At 34.6% G+C, this 8,190-nt stretch overlaps 1 long non-coding RNA gene across 1 annotated transcript; it reads left to right on the top strand.

Moving 5' to 3' along the window:
- The first annotated feature begins 662 nt into the window (after positions 1-662).
- Positions 663-6,839, top strand: LOC131946521 (uncharacterized). Its single transcript, XR_009387714.1, has 3 exons — positions 663-748; positions 3,391-3,506; positions 6,686-6,839. It is a non-coding gene; the product is annotated as an uncharacterized LOC131946521 (long non-coding RNA).
- The last annotated feature ends 1,351 nt before the right edge of the window (positions 6,840-8,190 follow it).

Below are 8,190 nucleotides of genomic sequence, written 5' to 3'. Positions count from 1 at the left end.
TTAATTTAAACAAATTACAACATATTATGTGTGAGTGCATTAGTCTGTTTTGAATTATTTATTTTTTTTGGTTTAAAACTAGTTTATTCAATTTGCTTGCCGGTCAGAAGAATATAAAGCGTGAAAGCTTTGTATGTGTAATGGTTTCTCGTGTTATGTTTATTTTTATGTTTTTATGTATTTGTAATATTTGTTTTAAATATATTTTCTGTTTATGCTATGTCAATTTTTAGTATGCATTTTTTAAATGAAAACTGTATAAATAATAATCAAGAGAAGTAATTGCTTTTTAATTTGTTTAGTACAAATATATTAAAAGGAGCGTATAAGCGTCTCTATTTAACAATTTAAAAAAGGGAAATAAGTCATGGAAGTTCTTTGAACGTTAGACTATCTTTCACATTACAGCTCAGACATATATATTTTTTTACGCAACAGTATGTGTTAGCTACTGTATAATATCACTACTGCAGTAGATCTGTTTGTTATTTACAAAATCTTTTACCGTTACGTCAAAAATTCTTTGTTTTTTTTTAAATATAATTTTTTTATTATGGTCGGCTTTGGGCCCCTAAATGGCGTGCCCCCCCCCCCCCCCCCCCCGCATTGCGGGGTCTGGCGGCACTGAAGTTCCGCCCCTGGTTCATTTTCAACTATAAAAGCAAACTGCTCAGCCAATAACAATCGTACATGCTATAAACTTTCGTACGCAATCACTTGTTTTGCAAAAGTACCAGGCATACGCTACGTAAGTGAGATAAATAATTACATGTAATATATTTGGTTCACCTCCAAAACGGCCCGGGACAAATCGGCCCCGTCAAATCGGCCCCGTTAATATGACCCCGTCAAATCGACCCCCGACAAAACGACCCGTCAAAATAACCCCGTCAAAAGGGCCCCGACTTATTTGCTCCTGTCAAATGGGCTCCCGTCATACTGACTCGCGACATATAGGCTCCCGACAAATGGGCTCCCGACATTTAGGCTCCCGACAAATGGACTCCCAAAATTTTGGCTCCCGACAAATAGGCTCAGGACATATTGGCTCCCGACAAAGCGGCTCCCGACATATTGATTCCTGACGTAAGGGCTCACGACATATTAGCTACCGACAAAAGGGCTCCCGACTTATTGGCTTTCGACAAAATTATTCCCGATATATTGGCTCCAGACAAATGAATCGCATTACCAGTATTGGCATAAAAGTAATCATTTGTCCTACACCCACTATCACTATAACCTGTTTTAAATGCTTGCATGAAATTGTTTTTCATGAACCAACATCAATTCACAAACAAATTTAGTCCTTAACAGCTAAATTCCACCAATTCTAAAATTATGATAATGTTATATTTACAACAGAAAAGATATGTTGCTTAAAAGCGAGCACAAAACTGTAAATGTATGCTATACATGATGTTTACAGGATAACGTCATTTTGTTTTCATAGCCTACAAGCATACTGCAGGTAGGAATGTACAGCGTGGACCCCATCCCCACACACACACACTGAGTTGGAACAGCCTATAACCGACTCACTTATGGAAGTCATGGATAGATGACCCTTAAATTAAAACATACTATTTCTTATACTAAATAAATTAATATAAGGCCTGCCGAATAAGAGATACATAAGTTATATTACTTGGATAAGCTGACTCTTAAGAATATTGATGAAGGGGTCCCACTGGCAGGTGTCATATTTAATGAGACTGTTTGGCCGAGAGACTTAGTCTCTGCGGATACCGTATTGTCAGTGGTCATTTTGTCGGGAGCCAAATTGACATAAGCCTATTTGTAGGAGCTAAATTGACGGGAGCCTATTTGTCGGGATTCGTAATGACGGATTCGTTATGTCAAATTAATTAATTAATTAATTAATTAATTAATTAATTAATTAATTAATTAATTAATTAATTAATTAATTAATTAATTAATTAATTAATTAATTAATTAATTAAATGCCTAGTGACGAGCGTATAGCGATGCAGAGGTTCTTTCGGATACCCCTCCCCCTCCTTCCCCCACCCGAAATAAATCTACTGCATTGGGTAAGGATATGGTCAGTTCCGCATAAAACATTATGTCAGTACGGGGGTAAATGCCCGATAAAGCAATTACACGGGAGAGTTATTGCAGTTGTGTAAAGACAGGTTAAGAGCCGTGTACTATGTTACCAGAATAAGGTCAGATCCTCGCAAGGTATTATGTAAGTTTATACATATACATAACATAAAGTTTAAAATCAATGCAGTATAAAGAGTTATGTAATTAGAATGTTTCATTTTAGACCTGATAAAAGGAGTTGGTTATAACTATATAGTATGTTATGTGAGAATTTGGTCATTGCCGTGTAAGACGTTATTTAGGGATACGTCGGAGCTGTGTAAGGCATTACATACGAAAATGATTAGTACCGTGTAATGAGAAGTTCCTTGGAGTGCAAGGCGGTATGTCAGGGAAGGATCAGTGCAGTGTAAGTTTTTTTTAATGAGAATGACAATTTTGAATTTTTTGTGTTTCCTTGACCATATAATTAGAATTGAAAATGTATTACTATGCCGTTCCTCTGTATTAAAGGAATAAGAAGATCCATATCGACTTTTCCGTATCCGTGTCCTTACCATTATGTTATGTATAGGTATACATTATTCAGTCGTCAGGGGTCGGCGTGGACGAGACGGTAAAGCTTATGGTTGGTAAATCGAAAAGATTGAGTTCGAACCCTAGGGGAGATGAGGCTCGTTAGCTGGGGACAGCCACTCTTCTAGGAGAGACAACTCCAAAATCAAACAATTGTTGCCTTGTAGTTTGTTCTTGGTTAGACATAGGCTATGTAAGCAAATCCAAAAAGAAAAGCAGGCTGAAATCGGAGTCAATGGCCTCAATGGCGCATAACCAGTTGATACGTATCCTTAATTGTGATGGGGGCGTGGTCGAGTCGGCAAAAGCTCATGGTTGAAGAATTCGAAAAAAAATCCTCGAGTTCAATCCCCCACGCGGATAAAGCTCGATCCCTTCCAACACTAAAAATTTAGAACGAAAAAGAATAACAAGAAGATGATTTAGCCTTCATTATTATTAAAGCTCATTTAAATTGCTATTATACAAACTTCCTACAATGGCATCGGAAAACCTAAAACATACTTACTTGGCTCGACCAGTGTTTCTTTCAAAGCGGGGCACAAGTTAAAGGAAATAATTTCTGTATAAATTATGTATTATTTATATTTTCTTCGGGATTAGGGAAGGAGGACTGAAATAGCTAAGCAGAAAAAAATATATTTTACACGCAAGGAACAAAGTTTGGCCATTAAGTGTTTTAAGAAAGCGATTCAATATAAAATATTGATTCTTAATATTTTTAACTTTGTTCTGTGTTTATAGGCAATGTTTATAGAAACTAGAAACAACAGAGAACCAACTAAGATGATCATCTTACTTTACAAACTGGTGAAACTGATCACCATTATAATATTGATTTTGATAGCATGCTCACCCAGGTAAATATAAACAAAGAGTGCGGGCGGTAGTAAAAACACAAATGGACATACTATAACACATTAACATAATGTTATCCAATAGCTAGACTTAGCTTACTGATCAAATACAATTCAATCATTACGTTATTTATTTATATATATATATATATATATATATATATATATATATATGTATATATATATATATATATATATATATATATATATATATAACCATCCCCGCGAGTTGCTGAAGGGGTAAGAAGAAAATCTGACGAAATATATAACGAGGGTTTCAGTAATGCGTTTTCGGGCAGATGAGGCTCTTTAGCTGGGGACAGCCACTCTTCTAGGAGAGACAACTCCAAAATTAAACAACTGCTGCCTTGTAGTTTGTTCTTGGTTGGACAAAGGCTATGGAAGCAAATCCAAAAAGAAAAGCAGGCTGAAATCGGAGTCATTGGCAGCAATGGCGCATAACCAGTTGACACGTAACGCTTAATTGTGTTGGAGGCGTGGTCGAGTCTGCAAAAAGCTCATGGTTGATAAATTCGAACAAAGTCTCGAGTTCAAACACACTGTCAGATAAATCTCGATCCCCTTCAACACTAATAATTAAGAACGAAGACGAAGAAGAAGATTAATGCGTTAACAATCTTATATTCTTAGTCGTGTGACACCTATCCTAACCTACAAACGTGTAATACGGTGAAAACTTAAAATTTCAAGTGATTTTTGTGCACGATTACAATACATTCTCTATACTTCGTATGTACGAGAAAGTAAAAAGGAACTATTTCATTCAAATTTGATTTAGATCTACGTACGCTAGGAAATGTATACCACACACTTTTCTCGGCCTAAACTTATAAAATTTACTTTATTTATTTGAATTCTGGATCTAGATCTAGATATTCAAGATCTAGATCTAAAGATTCTATATAAAGATCTAGATGATTTACACAGATCTAGATCTAGAATCTATTCCAATAATTAGTTTCTATACTAAACTGTCTAAGGCCTTAATTGTTTTATTGAAATCTTTTTTTTTGTTTAGCAATGGCATTGGCTAATTTGGGATATCATTTTATTTGAAATAATAGGGCCTATTCGCATAACTAAAGTTTAATTCGAAGACTCAAACTTTAATAGTAGGACTTTTTTGGACAAAAAAGGCAGTGCTTAGTTAGCTGAGATGATAGTGTAACAGTTACCAAGCGGGTGATACGGGTTCTAGACACATCGCGTCAATATTATTTTTTATAAATTTAATTTTTTTTTTCAGATGTTAATAATAAAGTTGCCGATCGGTACTTGGCGGTACATGGGGCAGGTCAAGTAAAGTCCACATGTTTCTGTATCCTCAGCATATGAAGGGATAGTGTGGTCAGACCATTCTCGGTCGAAATCGTTGAGATTTGCCGGGACACTGGGCAGGTGAAATAGAGTTGACCCTATTTCGTTACCTAGGCATAGGAAGGGATAGCGTGGTTAGACCTATGCTCAGCCAAAATATGTGTTTTTAAAAGACAAAAACGTTTGAAGTGCGACCTCTTTTGGTATTTGGTGTCTGTTTTTTGTGACGATAAGTGACATTTTGTAAACAATTCCCGGTGAATTATTAACAAACTAGGCGGTAGGGTGGTGTAGGTAAACCCTTGCCCGGATACATTTGATTTAAGTGCAGGCAATGTTTACATTTAAACAACATAATTTTAGAAAACAAGGACACGCGTCTAGGATTATAGGATTGGTTAAGCATTGATGAAGCCCTCCTAATATATTCCGTCAGACTTTTTATTGTTTTTCATGCATCACTCAGCCTTTTATCAGATCGCCATAAAATTTTGGGACGTTGTGGAGCACACTCCAGGCATGCTTTCGGCAAAAACCAAAATTCATTTCGCACGGTCAGCATCCCGGTTGTTTTACATTTTGGCACTCGGGTAATCCCCTTAGAGCGATGGCGCCTACGTTTCTTAAATAGTGTGGTAGACTATGGATACGTATGGGCCAGGGGCGGAACTACCATGCCGCCAGACCCCGCAATGCGGGGGGGGGGGGGGGGGGGGCCTAGGACGTTTATGGGCCCAATCCGACCAAAAAAAACAAAGAATTTTTATTTTATAAATAATGCTTTTCGTACACCTTGATCGTGGTTTTGTAAATAACAAACAGATCTACTACAGTAGTGATGCTATACAGTAGCTAACACATGCTGCTGCGTAAAAAATATATATATATACACATGAGCTGTAGTGTGAAAGATATGCTAACGTTCAAACCACTTCCATGACTTATTTCCCTTTTTAAAATTGCCAAATATGGGTTCTCATAAGTTCTTTTTAATATATTTGTACTAAACAATATAAAAAGCAATTACTTCTCTTTTTATTATTTTTTTAAATTTCTTACTAAAGAATGAAATTGTAAAAAACGAAATGTATTTAAAATTAATAATAAAAGCACAAAAAAACATAAAATAAACATAACACGAGACACCATTACTTATACAAAACTTTCATGCTTTATATTCTTTTGACCGACTTTAGGCTAAGAGGTCTTTTGGCAAAAATAAAAATAAAATAAAACAGATCTTCAAAACAGACAAAAATCATTCACACACATGACATGTAATTTGTTTTAATTAAAAAATTCTGTTTAAACTCGACGATCATCAAGAAATGAGTATCCTACGTTCGCATTTTGTGTTTTTTTTTTGCGGGGTGGCCCTTTTTTTCTAGTTCCGCCACTGGTATGGGCGTTATATATTATTTTCTTGCACTAAATTGAATCAGGCACGTTTTCTAGCAACCCGGCAGAAGACGATTGGCGCTCCTGGTTAGCAGTCTAGCGCTAAACCGCTAGGCCATTCCGTTCCATTGAGCATTACTTTTCGAATTAACCCTAACCAAAACCAACCAAAAACAAAACACACATCAAACGCAACTATAACACAAACGCAAACACAATTACAAACACAAAGAAAACACAAAAGCAATATATAGGTTTTGCTTTTTTTTTAGATAATCAGTGCTTCTCTATTCATTGTAGGAGTAAGTTTAAAAATAAATATTAATAAAAATGAAATTATTATGAATGTTGTTCATTTAATTTTTTTAAATGATAACACCAATTTTGAATGGCATTTTCTTTAGTGACAATGATATTCAATTTATTTCTTTATTCAATTTATTCAGTTACCGTAACAAAAGTAAAACCGGAAAAGATTGGATGCTATTTTTGCGACTGGGTCGTTGAGTTGACAAAAATGAGAGTAGCCAACTATTGAAACAGACACGGCTGAAAAAAAAAATGGATTATAAATGTTGAAATAAAAAATGTGTAGCATGATATTTGTTTGTGTGTTCATTTTTACCATGGCATAACTGTATCCGGTTCGTTGAGTCTGTGCTTATTAGGTTAGTTCATTGGTTATTTTGACGCATTTTAGTTTTAGCAAATAACTACTTGGATTAGCGGTAGAGCGTTTGACTACCATCTGGAAAGGCTCTCTAATATGGGTTTAAGTAAGTGGAATGTCAGTGAGTCCACCCAGCTCTGATTGGCAACTAACTACCTAACTTACGTTAGGAAGAGTAATGGCGGCTGAAATAAACAATTGAGTTCTGCTTCTTCTGCCGAAACTGTACATTTTTATATAACTATCATTCAAATTATAACTATAATTCACAACAGCAACATATTTTTCCTTTTTTTTAAAAAAAAGTATTATTGTCAGCCCATTTTTATACCATTTTAATACTCTCTTTACTACATGTATGTATGTATGCATGTATGTATATATGTATACCAATGTATACCAGGCGTATTAATAAAGAAAATATTTTTTTCATTGCCAATTTTATATAAAGCAACCACCTGGTATGTAATGCCAAGTTGTAGAAAACGTACAACGTGCGATTTTCTTTCTCTCTCACTGACTAAAGAATTTGGATAAAGCAATAGGAAAGACATAAGGATGGCATTTGACTATCCTTTGCCCGATGTAAAAAAGCAAAACTACTTTGGTATCCAGGCCAAACTCTTATTACTAACACATTTCATCTTAACAAATTAATACATGAATCGGCTACATACCTCAAATAATGTATTGTATGTAGGCTTAAAAAAGAATATACAATTACAATGGAAAGATAAACGCTATATAAGCTACACAACTTATCGTATTTTCATTACCTCCCTTTCTTTTTCTGATGTTTATTAAAATATCTTTCTTTATTGCTGGTTGCTTCCCTTGTGATATTTCGATTCAACTGAAAAATATATAAACCACGTAACAACTAGTTTACACTATTAGTTATGATTAACAGGACATTTTGTTCTTGAATTTTGTTTTACAAGCATTCAAATTATTTTAAAATTAATTATTTCATTTAAAATGTTGTTTAGAGATAATACGCACATCACTGGGCGGTAAAATGTGTTAATTAGTATTTAGATATTATAAAACATAACACAACTGAACATTTAAAAAACGTGATGTGCTATATGTAATTTGTTTCCATCCTTATTGTGCTTTTAGCAACATCATTCGGACAAGTGTACTCATTGTGTACTACATCGACAAACCTGTTTGATAATTATTATCTAATATTAAAAATCACTGTTTATTAATTTTACTAAATGAATTAAATTGTACAATATTAAACTCTAAATTTAATAAATTTGAGATATTGAAAAG

Source organism: Physella acuta, unplaced genomic scaffold, assembly GCF_028476545.2.
Source record: "Physella acuta isolate Inbredline_101_S28 unplaced genomic scaffold, ASM2847654v3 ptg000007l, whole genome shotgun sequence".
Classification (NCBI taxonomy): Eukaryota; Metazoa; Mollusca; class Gastropoda; family Physidae; genus Physella; species Physella acuta.
Note: the sequence above shows the minus strand (reverse complement) of the source record. Positions and strands in the feature narration are given on the sequence as shown.